The following is a 19,972-nucleotide window of genomic DNA, read 5'->3' on the forward strand; positions in this document are numbered from 1 at the left end:
AAATAACATTTGTGTTGTATTTTCAACACTTTATTTATTATTTTTGTTTCTTTCCAACAATCTCCATGTCTAGTTTTGCTAGAAATCTTGGAGTATTGATAAAATGGCAAATAATCTATTCACAGAACAGACATGTGAATTTAAACAAGTAATTTCATCTATTTTTTTCATTTGTGACTGAACTGTAAATGTGTACCTCTTGTGACTTGTATCATTTTCCAAAGTGTTTAGCATTTTTCTTTTATGTGGCATTGCCTTTTTCCATATACATGTATTTTCTTTTTTTATTAAACAACTTCAAAAATGAGCAAGAAGCCTACACTAGAAACTGTAGGTTGGTCTCTTGGCATAGCTTGAAAGCTGCCCAGCAGGAGAAGATAGAGCAATGAAGCTGTTTCCCATGTGTTCACTTCTATGTGTGAGTGCTGTGTATATATGTGAATGCATGTGTGCATGTCTGTACAAGGGTATGCATGAATGTACAGGTGTGTGTGTGTGTGTGTGTGCATGCATGCATGGGTGCTTGCATTGCTAGCATGCATGTGTGGAGGTCAGACAAGGCTGTGAGATGTCTGCCTTAGTTAATGTCTATTCCATTCAATGAGAGCTGTCTGACTTTTATCAGGATCTCTTGCTGAACTGTTAGCTCTCTGATTATGGCTAAGGACACTAGCCAGCCTCCTCCCAGACATTATCTGTCTCAGGCTCCTGAGTGCTGGAACTGTAGGAGCCACTAGAATAGTTGTACTTGTCTCCTGGATCCAATTCCACTGTGGTGTCCTGTTTATTATTACAACATAGCATATCATGGCATAACATACAGGGTGCCCTGCTTCTTCCTCTACAAGAATGTCTTGACCTTATACTTTCCTTCTTCATAAATGCATGATAAAGCTTTAGTCTAAGATGCCTCTGACAGGCTCACATGTATGAGTACTTGTTTCTTAGAGATATAGGAGACTAAGGAACCTCAGGAGCTTGGTGCCACGATGGATTATGTAAACCATTTATGATGGCCCTTGAGGGATCATCCTACATAGTTACAGAATAGCTTTCCACTTCTCTACTGACCAAGAGATATGAAAATTACACTTCAAGTTCTTCATCATGGAATGAGCCTCTAGTGTTACCATGCCTCCCTAACATGACAGACTAGGTCCTTTGAAATTGTGAACCAAGGTTACATCTCTTTTGAATTACTTCTGTCACATGTTGAATCATAGGGAAGATAAAAGTTCGTAAGTGTTGGAATAAGACTTTAATTACAATGCCAAGGTTGTGAATGCAATCTATGGAAACTAAAGGTTATGGAGGCTATATCATCTTCATGAATAATGACATTAGTGCTTAATATTATTTCTCAGTTTTGATTGTACAACTCAGTCCCCTCAAATTGGTACTCTGAAACACTAAATCCCCAAATGATGAGGTGGGAATTTAGTAGAGAGTAGTTAGATCGCAGGTAAAAATTACTCATTAATGCACTTAATGCCCCCATAATAGTGGGCAGAGGGTAGATTAGATGTTTTAAAAGTGTATAAGACAGAGCTAGAAAAAAGGCTTCTGTGAAGAGACAGGTCCATCTCAAAGATTGTAGATGCCTGAATCTTAGACTTCTCAGCTCTAAATCTCTGAAAATAAATTTCTATTGTTCACAAGTTGGCCAATTTAAAATATTTTTCCATAGACATTTGAATGGAATATGACAAGTGACAAATTACTGGTGACTAAGAAGGTGCATAAAATTAAACTACTCATCTTAAACCTGCTCTCAACGGTTAATGCTAATCAATTTTTCCACCACCCAATTCCTCCAAGAGGTCAGTAACTCAATAGTCCTTCATTTTCTGTTTAATGCTAAAAATTATGTCATGAGCAATGGATATTGTATCTCCTCATTTCTTACCATTCTAAATTTCTTAATTTAGTTTTTAATTATTGTTTAGAGGTAACCTTCAGAAAATAATTGATGAAATAATTAAAAGCAATTCTAGTTGTTTTTATAAATGGTTTGAAAAGTTCTTTCTGTTGTCCTGTTGCTGAGAGATGTTCTTTGAAAGAGTATTGAACTTTAACCCACACTCTGTTTTTGTTTTTGTTTTTAATTTTTTTTATTATCCTACATTTTGATAGGTTCATCAAAACAATCATATGATCTATTAAAAATGAGGGTACACTAAAAGAATTTTTCTCATATATCAAAAATGCATTATTAACAGGATATATTAGAACTTGGAGATATTTTGTAATTTATCTTATCATCCTCCTGTTTCTGATTTTAACATCTAATTTCAAAAGAAATGTAATGTTCATATTCCTCTCAGGAATATTTTTTGTTTAATTTTGTCAAGATATTATACAAACCTTATAGATAGAAAGTATTTTCTTTTGATTTCTTCTCTGAGAGAGATCAAATAAAATGAGAATATTTGAAGAATATTATCTTTAAACTAAAAATGGTCTGTAATTGATGTCTTATTATGGAAGAACTATGACCCACTTGATCAATACCTGTAATACTGTGTGCTTTTTCTTTTTTGGTTCCTCTTTGAACCATAGGCCTTTCATCACTCTGTCCCACTTGCTACCAATCCTCAGAGTTTGAGGCTGTGGCTCATCACTTGCACAGCACCTGCCTTACTTCCCTTCACTGATTTGTCAGTTCAACATAACAGTCTTTTGTAAGAAACTCATTGTAACATGCATTCACATGAATATGCATGCATATGAAACATATTTGTATTTTTTAAAATATCAGTTTCAAAACACCAACCCATTGGGGTCAATGAGATCTTTCAACTTGCCACTACAATTAATGAATTAAGTTGGAATTCTGAACCCATGTAGTAGAAAGAAAGAACAAAATCTTATAAGTTGTTATATTACCTCTATTCATGCACCATGGCTATGACACACACACACTCATACACACTTACACACACACAAACACACACACACACAGAGAGAGAGAGAGAGAGAGAGAGAGAGAGAGAGAGAGAGAGAGAGAGAGAGAGAGAGAAAGTCATTTTTTTCACAAGTAATGAATAACATTCTAAGCAGCAAAGCTTTTCATGTTTGGTTTTCTTGTTGGACAGTGAGAGTCCACCTTATGCCCATCAGAATGGCTAACATCAAAAATTCAAGTGACAGCACATGCTGGAAAAATGTGGAGATTGAGGAAAACTCTTCCAGTGCTGGTGGGATTGCAAAATAGAACAGTCACGCTGGAAATCAGTTTAGTGGTTCCTCAGAAAATTGGAATTAGTTCTATCTAATATATAGCTATACCACTCCTGGGCATATACCCAAAAGATGCTCCACCATACCCCAGGGACACCTGCTCTTCTATGTTCATGTTAGTCCTATTTGTAATAGCCAGTGATTTGCTAGACAACCTAGATACCCCTTAAATAAAGAATGAATACAGAAAATGTGTTTCACTTACACAATGGAATACTATTCAACTATTAAAAACTAGAATCATGAATCATGAATTTTGGAGGCAAATGGATGCAACCTAGAAAAATACCATCCTGAACAACTAAACCCAAACCCAAAATGACATGAATGGTATGTACTTACTGACAAGTGGATACAATCCAAAAAGTACAGAATACCTAGGATATAACTCACAGACTATAAGAAGCTTAACAAGCAGGAAGTCCCAAGTATGGATGCTTCAATTCCACTTAGAAAGGGAAACAATATAGTCACAGGAAGTACAAGGAAGGACCTGGGTGGGACAGCAGAGTGGGAAGAGAAGAGGAGAAGAGGATCAGGTATGGACAAAGGGACATGAGAGACGCCCAGATGGCCAGGAGAAAGGAAATAGCAGCCTGAGGGGAAGTGAAGGCACTCTGTAGAGAGTACCAGAGACCTGGGAGGTGAGAGACTCTCAGGACTGAATCAGGGAGACTATAGCCAAAATGCCCAACAATGGGGAGAGGGAACTCAAAGAATCTACCTCAAGTAGATAGTCGGGGTCTCAAGTGGGAGGATGGGGTTAAAATTTCTAACCCAGAATTGTTTCTGTCTAACAGAACATCCAGAGACAAAAATAGAGAATGAAGGAAAGGTGGGCCAGTGACTGTCCCAACTTGAGATTCATCCCATGTGGCTTGAACACCAAGGACTGATACTATTGCTGATGCCATGATGTATTTAGAAACAGGATCCTGGCAAAACTTTCCTTGGTGAGACCCTCCCAGCAGCTGACTCAGACAAAAGCTGATACTTACACCCAACCATTGGACTGAAGTTGTGGGCCCCTATGGCTGAATTAGGGAAAGGATTAAAGAAGCTGAAGGGGAAGGTGACTCCATAGGAAGACCAGCCATCTCAACTAATCTGGACCACAGGGAGCTCACAGAGATTGAACCACCAACCAGGCAGCATAATTAGGCCTACAAGTTCCCTGGCACATATATACCACAGGACTGCCTGGTCTGGCCTCAGTGGGAGAAGATGGGCCTAATCCTTGAGAGATTTGAGACCCCAGGGAAGGAGGATGCTTGGTGAAGGGCAATCTCTAGTGGGCAAGAGGGAGGAGGAATGGAATGAGGAAATGTGGGACCAGGGCTTCAGGGGGGATGCAAGGGCTGGAATGTAAATAAATGTAATAATTTTTTTTAAAAGTTATTCTTTCACTTGTTGTACTTTAAATTCCCTCCAAATTTTGTTTAGCTTTATTTCTCCAAGGATCATGGCTGAAGAGTGTGGTATTTTTAGCAATAGGGTCTTACTTCAAGTTGTTTGAGGCCATTTAGAGATATGGCAATAGCCTATATTTGGGGGGGGGCATTCTTATACTCCTCTGAACAACAACGTGAAATGGGTCTTCTTATGCTTGGTATTGGGTACTATTTCAGCTCATACACACAATGTCATTTAAATTATTTACATATGTAACATACATATATTTATATGTACATTTTAAAATACAAAGAACAATATGTTTTCCCATATCTTTTGCAACTACCCTTGGTGTTCTTTCTTACTGCCCTCTCCCTCAGAATTTTCTTTACTATCCTCTGTCCAAATGAAGCACCATCCAGATTTTCCCACTCTCCTTTTATAGTGTCTCTGTCATACTATCCTCCTCTCTACAATCTCCCAATGCAACACACATACAATGCTCCTTTTTTACACTCCTGTTTCTGTGGCTACTACTAGTTACATTTTCACACATAGAGATTTGGAGCTAGGATCCTCATAGGGGGAGGGAGAGGGAGATGGAGATGGAGACAGAGAAGGAGAATGAGGAGGGAGAGGGAGAGGTAGGGGGAGGAGAAGGGGGAGGAGGAGGGGGAGGGGGAGAAGGAGAGGGAGAGGGAGGAAATATGCATTCTTTGTATTATGAGTTCTGGATTACTTTCATCAGTATAATACCTTTTAGTGGCCTAAAATTCTCCATTCTGAGGAGTGAGTCTCAGCCTCATAATACCAATAGATGCTTTGAAAACTGTCACAGAATAGGAATCATAGGCATTCCTACTCTATCACAAGAGCTATGAGCTACTGCAATACACTGCAGAAATTGGACAATCAACATATTTCCAATGATGCAGGGTTTTTTACCTTTATCTTGGCGATAAACAACAGCTCTCTCAATAGGAGGAACCCATGCCTGGTTACTTGGGGTAGAACCTGTAAGTGAGTCACCTGTAACTCACTTGCAAGGAAGGTAACTGTAACTTATCCCAGTAGTTGTTGCCAGAGACTCATAGGCCGTTGAGGAGAATCTGTTTCTGCCCTTATAATTACAAACTGTATTCTGAATACTTGCCATCTTCGTCTCAGGTAAGTGTAACTCTCACCCTTCTTCAAAGAAACTTCTTTTTGCAACAGATGAAGACCATTAAAAAGACCCACAACTGGTCAAAATGCATATAATATAATCAGTGGTTGTGGAGTGACCAACCTAATCTATACAAGTATAACACAACCAGTATACCTAAGGGTCAAGGAAAGTCATAAAAGTAGGGATGGAAGGAATGTCTGAACCAGTTTGCCAGGATGCTGGCTGTGAGATTGATTCTTCTGCTCACAGTCAGCTATTGGATAGATCACAGGACCCCCAATGGAGGAGCTAGAGAAAGTATCCAAGGAGCTAAAGAGATCTGAAACCCTGTAGGTGCAACAACATTATGAACTAACCAGTACCCCGTAGCTCTTGACTCTAGCTGCATATGTATCAAAAGATGGCCTAGTCGGCCATCACTGGAAAGAGAGGCCCACTGGACACAGAAACTTTATATGCCCCAGTACAGGGGAACGCCAGGGCCAAAAAAATGGGAATGGGTGGGTAGGGAAGTGGAGGGGGGGGAGGGAATAGGGGTCTTTTGGGATAGCATTGGAAATGTAATTGAGGAAAATACATAATAAAAAATATTAAAAAAAGAAAAAAGAAAAGAAAAGCTGCATATATTTACATTCGGGAATATTGTTGCCTGAATAAGACCAGCATAATGCTAACACTACTTGAAATGCCAATGTGGGCAGGGGTAATTCCACATCTCACATTGTCAATGGTCAATGCGAGCTGAGAAAGAGGATCAATTTTCTTCAGAAATAATTTGCTACACAGGACGTCTAAACTGAAGTCCAAACTCAGATGTTGATGTGTGTACATATAAAAAATAATAAATTGATTCAGTAGGTTGCATATACCTTGGTGCATGTGTGTGTGTGTGTGTGTGTGTGTGTGTGTGTGTGTGTGTGTGTGTGCATGTAACAATAACTTAAAAAGATATCCTAAATTTGGGGAGGGTGTGTAAGTTAACGTGGACTTTGGAAGGAGGGAAGATGTTTAAAATAAAGGATTAAATAAAAGCCAATAGAGTATACCACATCTATACTACAGATTTTTGATTTATAGCTGTGTTGTTTAAAATTTCACTTAAATAAGTCTTTTGAAACCAAGTAAACTTAAAATCAATTTGTTTTAAAATCATATAAATACATAAAATTTTCACTTAAATAACAGTCAATGTCTTATTGGTGTGAATGGATTGATTGAGGGATTCTGTTTATGATCTAAATTTCCATAGACACATGAACATGGCTACATTTATTTTCAACTCTCTACATTTTTTAAAGCTTTCTATCATAGCAGTAAATGGTTTGCAAGATATTGTGAGTACTTCTGTTATAATTAAGCAGGTTTCTATATTAAACCTGAAATCTTATTAAGGAATTAACTACTATGCAATCTCAATTTAGTAATTGAAAAACCTGCAAAAAATGGAAGTCTGTTACTCCAAACCACAAGGCATTTATTTGAGAAAGTTTTACTCTGCCTTAATTTTTAAAATAAGGGTTTCCATGGGCCAGCAGTTCTGGCAGGTAGCATAATGAACTGTCATGGCTGAGACTTGAATTTGGAATTAACTGTGGCGTTAATGTTCCATTGGCCAACAGAGACTTGATACGGGAGGATTTTTGGCTTTGTTAGACAAAACTGTTTATATCAATGTTAAACACCTGCTCCTGGATGAGCCACAGAGCAACACTGATGTCAGAACTGGAGGAAGTGATGCATGCAGTATTCGTAGTTCCAGGGTGACTGCCAAGAGTGTAGTCTAAGTGAGTGGGTGAAGAAAATATCTCAGGAGTGCTAGTCACGCATTGTACAGGGAAAACCAAACAAAAGCGGAACAAAACACCCAGCATATTTACTATCACCCACTTATAATATCATGAGTACATAGAAGAACAAATGCTCACATGTAGTCTGTGGCAGTTATTATCTGTATATTAAGAAGACAAAGGTTGGGCAAGAGAGATAATTCAAACAGTAAAATGTTTGTTTTGCAACACATTATATGTGGACTACGGGAGCACATGCTTGTACTCTCACTGGTAGGCATGGTGCTAGAGGAGCTCCTGAATAACGAAAGCTACTGCTTTGAAATATAAAGTACAGAACACAAATGCCTGGGAAAAAGAGTCAGATCTTAGAACTTTTGAGTGTTGAGTAGAAGGGAAGTGCACCTGGTCCTAGGGTTTGTTATCAGTATGGAAACTAAGTTAAATGGTATGCCATCTTCTAGAAGACCCCTCATGTAAAATAACATAGGAAAATTAATACACCACTTCAAGGTCACAATACATCAATTTTTACAGATGTAGAATGCTGTGAACAAGCAAAACTATAACAGATTATATATTAGATAAAAAGTTAGTGCAGATATGGATTATGTGTGAGGGATCTTAATCCCCCAGTCTTCATGGAGCACATTGCAGAAAGCTATTTCTTTGCAAGTACTAGACCACATGTTGATGGACAAGCTTGATATGTAACCAATACTTGTATCAATTTATATTCTCAACAAACAAGAATATAAATTCTAAAAGATAGCAAAACACACTTGATTTGATAAAACACAATACATTGAAATAAGATGCATTGTCAAAACACTAATTACTCCATATGTTTGAAAAACTACAAATGGTCCAACTTTCACTGTACCATGCTTATATATACTGTACACAAGGTAACTTGATAGCTAGTTACTAGGAAATACATATATGGAATGCAAATGGGAAACATAATGTCACAAAATATATTTTGCATCTAAAATATATTTTAGAAAGAAGAAATGTGAATATATAACACAAAGCCATTGTGAACAATGAGTTGTGCAGGGCTCTATTAACCTTTGCAAGAACAGTAATAATGTCTGCATTCTGAATTCCTTGCCCCTCTCCCACACATCAGGCATATCATACCACATGTCATTTTTCATATTAAATTATTTAAAGCAAACCTAAAGGCATATTTTAAAATGGAAAAATTAATCTATGCTTCAGACATTGTAGTCTTCACTTTCATCTGCTTTTTCTGATGCAATGACACAGTCTAGAAGGTACACAAACACAGAGGCAGCTTTGATTAAATAACAGACTTCTCAAATAACTATAAATATTTGTATGCATATTTGTCCTTTTTAATTCATCTATTAATATAAACCTATGCTGATTCCATTTCCTATTTATTATGAATAATACATCAATAAATATACAGGTGCAAATATTGAGATCTTTGGTTATACAATCTCATTTTTCATGTGTTTGTGTGTGTGTGTATAAATGTTTGGTTGTGTGTGTGTGTGCGTGAGCATCTGTATATATGTATATATCTGTATATGTATATATGTGTCTCTGTGTGTGCAAATGTAGGCGGACAGTGCCCCTAATTCAAACACATATGAAATGTAACTTATTCCAGGAATGAGTAGAATCAGATGTAGGAACTTCACAGACATGCAAAGGTTACTGTTTTGCACAGTGTATCTGGATATGTGAACTGTTTTAATTTCTTCAATTTTGCTGTGTTGGGTAATTGATTGTCTTAGATGTTCTCTGGATTGGTTTTTGAAAGTGCATTTTAATCTTAAACTTAACCATGTCGTCTAAAAATGTAGTTAATATGTATCTAATGTTCTCTGGAATGGTTTTTGAAAGTGCATTTTAATCCTAAAGTTAATGATATCTTCTAAAAATGTAACTAATATGTATCTAATGTACATCAGCTAATATGTAGCTGAAATGGCAAAGGATGAAAAGAAAGCTGACCAGTTTCCTGTGTGAGTGCAGGTTTCTAAACTTATATGTTATACAAACAAAATTGAAGACACAATAAATGCAAATGAAGAGTTAAAATTGAAAGTTCTTTCCACACAGGTATAGAGCAAGCAAGAACAAAAAGAAGTAGATCAGTGAAGAAACATAATTTTTACATTTGAATGTCAAATATATAGAGAAAAGTCTGCCCAATGATTGAACAAGCATAGACCATTTGTACACTACCCAGTGCCAGACCAGAAAGCATGTCATGCTGTGATTAAGACACATTGAAATCACATAGAGTGCTTTGTCTGAATTCAGTGGTCCATGTGTCAGTTATTATGTTGATTTTATGCTGTTTTGATGGTTTTAGGTTTGTAATTTGCTTTGACGTCCTAAACTGTAATACTGCTTTCTTTGACTATGACAGGTTTTATGCTTTACTGTAGACTTCCATACCTGATAGTGCAGCAATTAATTCTTGTCCTGTTACTGAATTTTCATATATTTTGGTCATATTCTTTCATCTTCTCTGAGGCCTCCAAGATTGTCTCTCTCCTCATCTGCCTATCTACCTAACTTTACCTTTTTTCTTATATTAATAAAAGAACAACAAAAAATCAAAATGAGAAAGGAAAAAAATTAAATCATATTATCAACAAAAACAAACATACACAACAGAACGCAAAGTCTGTTTTGTGTTAGTCAGCTATTTTTGATCATGATGCCTATCCTAGATTATGGTTGGTATACCCAGTAACATTTCATGAAGGGTACTGCCTTTTTCTCTCTCAGAGAGTATAAATTGCTAATAGAATCTTCATCATGGCTGAGGCTTTGTGCCCACTTCCCTTCTCCTTTCTGAGATTCTGTCTGGCCTGATCTTGTGTGTGTTGCCAAAGCCTCTGGGAGTTCATATGCACGTAAGTGGCATTAATAAACATTCTTCCATTATAATATCAAAATATTTGCACTTAGTTGGGTTCTCAGTAACCCTACTCCCAACTTTATAATGGTACCACTAGTAAAGAATTATCATTATTTCCACATTTTTTGCAATTTTCTGTAGCTGTCATTAAGTGATATACATATCATAAAATTAAAAGCATCATTAAGTCTAAATTAATAAAATTAATTTCTGAAACTATAATGGAAATAACAATTACATGGGAAAAAAAAGACCAAAACCAATTTTTCTTTTCTTATAAACAGTAGAGATACTTTTTGCCAAGACGAGAGAATGTTGAATCAAGATATGTAACATCTAAAATTGGTCATCTTTTTCTGTTCTTTTTGTCATGACTAGATTCACATGATTTCTTGTCATATTAAGAGTCAAAAGAATAATTATACAAATCAAGTAAGAAACTGGCAGTACATTTGTGACAGATTATTGGCAGCCTTGGAAATGTATTTAATGTTATCTTAGGGAAGAATGGTTACAAATTGCCACTCAAATTATTCATCCATTAAGAACCTATGAAATGCTGCCATGCCATAGGACTAATAGAAAAGCAATCATTCAATTTATAGAAATTTCACTAGTTCTGCAGTCTCCTCCAGGAATAAATTTGTTAGCACACCTCCTGCCTATCAGGCTAGACTTACTCTCTGCACTTTCCATAATAATTTTAATTATAAAAGAGCCACACTTTAACTTGAGAGATTGTTAAGTGCTTTTCAATGAAATGATGTTTGTTGTTTTGTATGACAAGATCAAACCAGGTGAGCTAACAGAGTTCAAATGTGGTCAGGGTGTTTGTTATGTGTGCCAGTTCAACAGAATGAAGTCACTTCAAGTGATTTCTGATACAGAGGTTAGGGGACTTCACCTGAAGAAATCCTGAGCCCAGAGAGTTCAAGAGGTATTACACTATAGCTGTTCTATCAGGTGTGTACAAATCCTGGTAATGAGAAATTTAAGACTGGACATTATGGAGTTGTAGGGGTATGTGTGTAAAGGAAATGATCACCAACCCTGAAAACTTTGGTTTAACCACAGCACTTATGTTCTAGAAGAACACTGATACCCGTGAATTATCTTCTGTCAGCCCCAGATACCATGGTTCATGAGCTCTCACATGTAAAAAATAATGTTTTGTTTAAGACTAAAAATTATATAAAATTCTAGAGAAGCAGTGAATTGTCAGGTCATCAGACAGTAGGCAGCAGGGCCCTGCTTATGTTTGTATTCCTGTGCCTTACCTACAAGCTTCAGATATAGGAAAGTGAGGTGTACACTGAAAATTTTCAGTGGTTAAGGAAACAAGTGAAGGAGACTTCTGACTAAAGTAATGGCATCATTCTAAAGATGCCCCATACACGTGGGAGAAAAATCATTGTTTGAACAACGTATCTTCATTTATTGATGAGCTATACTCAACAGTTAAAATGCTTTGTAAATATTCACACAAAGCTGAAAAGTGACCATACCAAAATATCGGAGAGAGAAAACTGATATTCAACAAAGTTGAATTAGTGATTCTCATAAAAACTTGATATAGTGATTGATTTCAGAAGGCATGGTGTTTATACTACATATAGATAATCAAGTGGCCTCAGTTAAGGAAGAAGAACTCCACAGTGGGCTGGGAGTGCCAAATGATCTCATGAAAAGAAAAGCTGTTCACAATCTCTAAAACACTGCGTAGGTACGGAGTAAATCAACCATGCTAACAGGGAATATGTTACATACAATCACCACAACAAGTCTTGTATTTATGTATAATAATTAAAACTAATTTACAGATTTTCTTTAACTGTTTTAAGCTTATCTTCAATGTGAGAATGTAGAATGCTTACAAATAAAATCACATACTCACTCTTTACATTGCTTAAATATTTTACTTAAGTATGTGTGTGAGTGTGTTATGGGGTGTATGTGTGCACGTGCCCACTGAGGTCAGAAGAAAGTTGGATACCCTGGACATGGAGTTACAGATGTCTCTGGGACTCTGGAAATGAACTCCATTCTTTCCTACGATTACCACGTACTCAACCATGAACCAACTCCCTAGCCCCCATGCTCACGCCAGCTACACTCTGCTGTTATATTCATAGCAAAGTGTAATTATAATTAAAGTTATATAATTATCAGTTATATAAAAGTGAACAAGATTAGTTCAAGTCTTGTTTGTTTATTTTAACTGTCTTTACTATTACTATACGTCTTTAAGAGAATACATTTTGTATCTCTTGAAGACTCTATAAGAAAAAAAAATTAGTTTTCTGATGACATCTGACTTTTACATTTCACAGGGGTCAGCTAAGGAAAACTGATGAAAAATAGAACCTTAACTCACTGAAAAGTTAGACAGGACATAAATAGATCCATCAAAACTAAATCAGTAGCTGACATTTGTACAAAACATGCAATTAATCCAAAGCTTTATGAGCTCACATTATAAATAACAGTCAGAAGACCTTTCTTTTCTGAAAGTGTATCTTCAAAAGGTTCTCAAGCTCGCCCTGAAAGGCATCACAGGACAAGTGCCTGCTTTCAATAAAATGTGTCTAAGTTTCAATGATTTTTATGAGAGCTATAAATGATATACACTTATTAGATAAAAAATACTGTCAGATTACTTAATGTAGTAATTTAACCTCTAAACATGGAAACAGTGTCTCCTCAAATATTCTGATACATATTTTGAAAAGTAGTCAAAGTCACAAAGTAAACATGTTGGTTCATGCTGATGACATAGTTTTATATAGTTCTGATTAGACATGGTAGGATGGCATTCAACATTTCAGATTTCCCTTTGTTCTATTTTTATAAAACTATACAGTCTCTAAATAGACACCAAAATGTGTGGAATACTCATTGACTTTGAGACTTGCGTATCCATGCACCTCACACTTATTTAAACACACTCAAATGCAAATATACACACTTCATAAATCAAACCATTTATACATGAATACAATACAAATAAATGAAGCTTAGATACAGAGCAGTGATGGAGACAAGTGGGGCTTTTGATGACTATACCTAAAGTTCTCCTTATTTGTTTAGTTGTTTGAGACTTTGAGATCGTCTTTACTTTATTGGAAAAGTGAAGACAATAGTTGCATGCATATCCATTGCAATAATTAGATATTGATAATTTCTACTCAATACTCTCTAGTGTTCTCTGAGTCACAGACTGCTTTCTTTGCTGCTTTAGAGTGTGCTCTTGCTATACTTGTCTACACATAGTAGGCTTAAAAGCATATTTATATGATGAGTGTAAATAGGCTTAAATACCATAGATTTTGGTGGTGGTTATTAGACATTTAATATCCCTTAAAATAGCATATAATTATCCCCTACAGATATTGTTGGTTTTTATGGTAGAATATTAATGTGGTTACCATGACCATTGTTTGATCTATACATAATGATCTCAAACACAGTAGCAGGCATGTAAAATGGATTACAAAAGTTCCCTTCAACCACCTACCTTTAGTTTCCTTCACTGTGTTAAAAAAATCAAAAGTAGGTTTTAGTATTAAGATCTTGTTGAAGCCAGTTTCTAGCTCAATTTTAAAATATTCCTTATTTATTCTATGAGAATTTCATACATTTTAAAAATATATCATGTCATAATATGCTTCATTATATTCAGAATAATGAACTGTTTTCTTCAATGCATCTCACTGGATATGTTCAGGAGAGTGGATTTTATTATATTAATCAATTATAATGTAACTGAAGCCTGACAGACCATTTTTGTGTTCATATGTAACAGATTATCAGAATGTAGCTCATTCTTTCATTATCTTATAGCTTGGTTACTCAAGTGGTTTTCCCATAGTGTATAGATATACAGTTCCCTGGTGTGTAGATTCTCTATGAATGCAACTAGAAATAGCTCCTCTCATTTGCTTTCTTAATGGATACAAAACCCATATAGAGTCTTTTTCCCCAGTTTTCTTTGTTACCAAGCAAACTACAGCAGATACAAACTGATGTGTTCTGGCGGCTCAGCTTCTCAGAGGAGAGGAAATTAAATTTATTTTTAAATGAAATGCAAAGGAGAATAGCTCTGAGAGTTACCTCATAGATGACTAAATATGTCCGCTAGCTACCCTGATGAAAAGAAGACACCTTCCCTTGTGCAGCTTGCTCATTGTATTTGAAGAAACCCTGTTGGTGAGTGATAGACGCCCCTCAACACCACTCTGTATGCATCACAAAAGAGGTTTCTAATCCAAAATGCTGCAAACATTTTCTCATATGCCCTATACAAGTGATGGATATTTCACTCTAAATAATTTAAGGTTTTTTTAAATACAGGAAATTAAAATAGCAAGCATGTTGATATACAACATGCTTCTTAAAATTATAGAGACAGATATCTAAAGAGAATAGTCAAGATTCTGCTAATATCAGCACTTGATCAAACACAAACACTGATATACTTTTGGATTACTGCCTTTTCCTTTTGAAGTCAAATTCGAGCTTCTTAAAAACAATTGAATATATTAATATAGATGTAAGCACAATGAACGGACTTGCAGAGGCATTTATACACCTTATTGTGTGTGTGGAATGAACTGGAAAGAAGGAGAGAGGGGAGGAGAGGAGAGGTGGGAAGAGAGGGGAGGAAAGACAGACAGACATGCACAGAGAGAGGGGGGGAGGGAGGGAGAGGGAGTGGGAGGGAGAGACGGGGAGGGGGTTGGGAGGGAAAGGGGGAGGGGGAGGGAGAGGGAGACATTATTCATTTTCTCCAGGAATATTAAAGAATTTCTTCAGCAAACCCAGAGAATTTCAAATTCTTCTTCATTCAATTCCTTGTAATGCAAGGGGATATTGGAACATGTGCATAGAACCTGAAAAAGACTTCTGACACTCTTGCTTATGTGGAATTTTTCTAAGTAGTTTCAGGAGAATAAATAAAAATGTGTGCCAATACCTCCACCACAAACCAAAGAGCTTTACAGGAGTGAATTTTTGTACTTCAAAGTCCTAATCCCTAGATGCAGGGTAGGGATTTCTCCACTGGTTAAGAATATTCAGAACTAATTGAAATTTTTGTTTCAAATATATTTTAAATTACTTTTGAAAAAAGTTTCACAGCATGAACGTTAATCCTAATAAAACATGAGTCAGATAATATAATTATAGAAATTGTTGATAGATAGATAGATAGATAGATAGATAGATAGATAGATAGATAGATAGATAGATAGATAGATAGGTTGGTAGGTAGGTAGGTAGGTAGGTAGGTAGGTAGGTAGGTAGGTAGGTAGAAAGACAGTCAGACTGGTAGATAAATCAATCCTTCTCAGTGTTTATAACAATAGTAATTCTAAAGGCATCTAAGTTGCAAAATAGTTATTTCAACATTTGGAGAATTAAGGCATTTAAAGGTTATTTTAGTACTCATTTGTTTTTGTGTCGATTTAGAGTTTTGTTTAAACTGAAGTTTTCTAGCCTCACTGGTTTAGTGAGTACCATAATGTACTCAAGTCATTTCCTGCTCTTCTCATTTATCTTGGAGTTTTATCAAGCTTGGCTATGACATTTTATCATATACCTGTTCAATGAATTTTGCTTTGGCTTCTTCTGCAAACATCTGAAATCATGAACCATGGCACTGATTTTCTTGGTTCTGGAAAGCACACTTGTCTGACACAGTAAGATTAATTTTTTGATAAATTCTAGAGTGTATTCCATCAGGTTCCTTCTCTTCATAGATATTTCTCATATATTCATGAGAAACATTGATTCACATTTTTACTTTTCCTCTTATGTTCATCAGATGTTGGCATTATGTACTGTGTTCATAAAATAAATGCATAATTTTTACCCCCCCCCATTTGTATGTGTGTGTGTGCATGTGAGTGTGTGTGTACATGAATTTAGGTTTGTAGTGATGAAGGAATTAGTTCCACTAGCACTGGTGTTGTATGCTATCTTACAAGGGTTTTGAGAAACATATATAGGTTCTCTGTAAGAGCAATATGTATTCTTATCAGTTGAGAAATCACTCCAGTTCCACTGTATAAAATTTTAATGCATACTATGGCCTGGTATGATTACAATAATATTACAATAATAATCTGTGACTATATGAACCCATGTGTATGGGAAGAAGTAAAGAGAGAGGGGGAAGGGAGAAACAGAGATATGAGAGAGACAGAGACAGAAAGATGGAGACTGAGTCATAGACAGAGAGTTTGAGAACATGTGTGAAACAGAAGTAATCCAACCTTCTGTGTCATTCATTACTCTGATGCTGCCAAGCTTGTATTTGAGATGGGGTTTCTCCCTGAAACATGGGATTAAAATAGGTTAGCTAGACAATGAGCTTCTAAAATCTGTTTGCCTGTCTCTCCTTCACAGGAATTATAAATTCTCAATACCACACCTATTTTTTAAATGTGAGTTCCAGCAACCTGACTGTAGTCCTCCCTGTACTTGTGCACCGAGCTCTTTACTGACTAGGGTTCCATTAAATGGTGGTGTTATAGATGTTTAACCAAATTCAGCTGTAACGGCTTCTGGCCAGATGCTTTCCTTTGGAAAAATCTCAAAACATATCTTCCAAGTTCCATTAGGGAATCCACCTATTTAATATTTTAACCCATAGTATCTTTTATACTAATAAGAACTCATCCATGTCTTCTAAGGTTTTAAATATGTTGCCTTCGTTTTGGGTTGGTGTCATAACTGTATTTTAATGCATCTTTATATGTGCCCATCTCACTTTTCATATTTTTAATATTAGCAAACTTTGCCAACTTTCTTTCCTAAGGGATATTTTCAAGATGTTAAATTGAACTTATATTTTCAAAGTAAAAGACATTATATTCTGTTAAAGAGTCTGCAACCCTATAGGTGGAACAACAATATGAACTAACCAGTACCCCCAGAGCTCATGTCTCTAGCTGCATATGTAGCAGAAGATGGCCTAGTTGGCCATCATTGGGAAAAGAGGCCCCTTGGTCTTGAAAACTTTATATCCCCAAGTACCAGGGAAAAACCAAGGCCAAGAAGTGGGAGTGGGTGAATAGGGAAGTGGGGGCGGGGGAGGGCATAGGGAACTTTCAGGATAGCATTTGAAGTGTAAATGAAGTAAATACTAATAAAAAATTGGAAAAAAAAGACTACTAGTGTCATTTATTTTAAAAATCCCCTACTTCTTTATTGTAGTTTAATTTGCAATTGTGTATTTAGTCAAGATGAGTAGTATGATCTTATACATAATCATTTATATTTATCCATTTTATTGTTTAATAATGACACGCCTTTGGTTGTCTTCCATATTAACACGTTTTTTATATCTCACAATTTCTGTAAAATATTTCCCCTTAATTTAACCAGGAAAATTATAACTTTAGTCCTAATGTCCACTCAGAAGGAAACGTAATCAAATACATGCCTTTGGAGAGGCTCAAGTTGTAAATATTTGCTTGCAGTATTTGGTGTGCTCACACATGAAGGTTAGAAAAACGAGGATGATTCAAAGAATTTCTAAAATTTAGCACCATCTCTTTGAAAACAAGTATTGGCTTTTTAAAGTACCCCTTCAATATTTGGAAAGTTATATTATCTGCCCTAAAATAATGGATTCCCAGGCATATTTAAAGTGAAATAACCCACTCCAAATATTTTCTTCTGAAATTCTTAGAACATTTTCTGTGTATTCATAGGTACATATTTTTACACTAATAGACTATATACCCCCTGCTGTCATTAGCTGCAGGGACAGTAAGCTGGTTCAGTGTGTAAAGCTACAGGTAAAAAGTCTGATATCCTGATTTCAGTTCCATGGACACACACAGCGAAATGAGAGAACCTATTCTCACGCTGAACTTTGACCTCCACACATACACAGGACACCCACATACCTTCTATTACATGGTGGGATTGGGGTTTGAGTCACATTGTCAGTCCTGGGTGCAAGCAACTCTAACCATTCAGCCTATAAATTGTATCAATGTCCAAAATACAGAAAGAACAGAAAAATTCCAAGTATTCATTTGATCATGACATAGAACTAGAAAGAAAACTATAAGAGAAGAGGAAGAGACCTAAAGATAGGAGGAGGGAGAAAGAGAGATTAATGGATTTTGGTGTGATTAAGGGAACAATAATAGTGAAGAGTGAGAAAGATAGGGGAGTGTGTGTGTGTAAGTATATATGTACTTGTGTGTGTGTGTATGTGTATATTCACACATATATATAGATAGAAACATATATATGTATGTATATATATATATATATATGTGTGTGTCTGAATATACATACAAGTACTTAATTTTTTTCATGTTTTAGCTTTATCAGCAATGTCTTTTATAGTAACTGAAAAATGCAATAGACCTATAGATTGTGTCCTAAAACAAAAAAGAATATTTCCCATTTTAAATTATTTCATAATAAACATTTTTAATGTTATTTTTACTATTTCATCCTATTCATAAACCACACTGAAAATAGAGAAAGGACAAGAGACTCAGAACAAAATTAAACCAAACACAATTAAATAAAAATTTTGCTTTTTAATGTCGCTACAGAAATCCCTTTGTAAATAATTTGATTTTGAATTCACTGAAGAAATTTAGGCAATATAAAATCTGTACTAAGAGTTGTCTGTCACAGAGAAGACAGTAAATATTTAAGCTTTCAGCTCTACCTCTATCTAGACTACCCTACCAATTGTTAAAGATTCAAATTGACCTCAAGAAGCAAAAGTGACTGATGGTTGTGGGGAGCTTTGAACTTGTTCTGGCCTAAGTGTGTGTGCCCATCTTTCATTAATTTTAAGTTTATACATAAGAAAGCCTGTATTGGTCTTGTAAAAAATGTTTTCTAGGAAGCAAAGTAAAATGGTTATATTCATTTATACTCCTATGGGATTGAACATGACAGACTTTTTCTGTACTCACCAACTGACCAGCGAGTGTCAATTGACAGGTATTATAGTCGGTATCAAAGGTAGGAGGTCAGAAAGCATTTGCTAATGGCTGTTCATGTACGGAGCAAGAAGTTAAATATACACACAAACAAAAGCTAAGACAATTGTGTATAGATATCCATGTAATAATAACTGATAGGATGCTTAGCAGATGGAAGACTAGGAGAACAGACACACACACACATATATATAAATATATATTTACATATGTATAAATATATATGTATATATGTACACACATATATTTATGTATATATATAGGGGGAGGGAGTCAGGGGAGACAGAGAGACAGAGCGACAGAGAGAGAAAGAGAGGCAGAGGCTGAGAGAGAGACAAAGACAGAGGATTTACCATGTTTGGGGGAACACAAAGAAGCCAGGAAAACATGATGGAGCCCTGAATTCAAGAAGTTGATTAAATGCTTTCATATTTGAAGGTTTGGATGCTTTCCTTTGCCTCTGAAGCCAAGTAATTTCACTTGTTCACTTAAAGACATA

The 19,972-nt window shown here is 35.8% G+C and overlaps 1 protein-coding gene across 2 annotated transcripts in view; it reads right to left on the minus strand.

Moving 5' to 3' along the window:
* Naaladl2 (N-acetylated alpha-linked acidic dipeptidase like 2) overlaps positions 1 to 19,972 on the minus strand; it is a 1,234,236-nt gene that overhangs the window by 577,077 nt on the left and 637,187 nt on the right. The gene's annotated exons all lie outside the window — the stretch shown is intronic.

This window comes from Mus caroli, chromosome 3 (assembly GCF_900094665.2).
Source record: "Mus caroli chromosome 3, CAROLI_EIJ_v1.1, whole genome shotgun sequence".
NCBI classification, from domain to species: domain Eukaryota; kingdom Metazoa; phylum Chordata; class Mammalia; order Rodentia; family Muridae; genus Mus; species Mus caroli.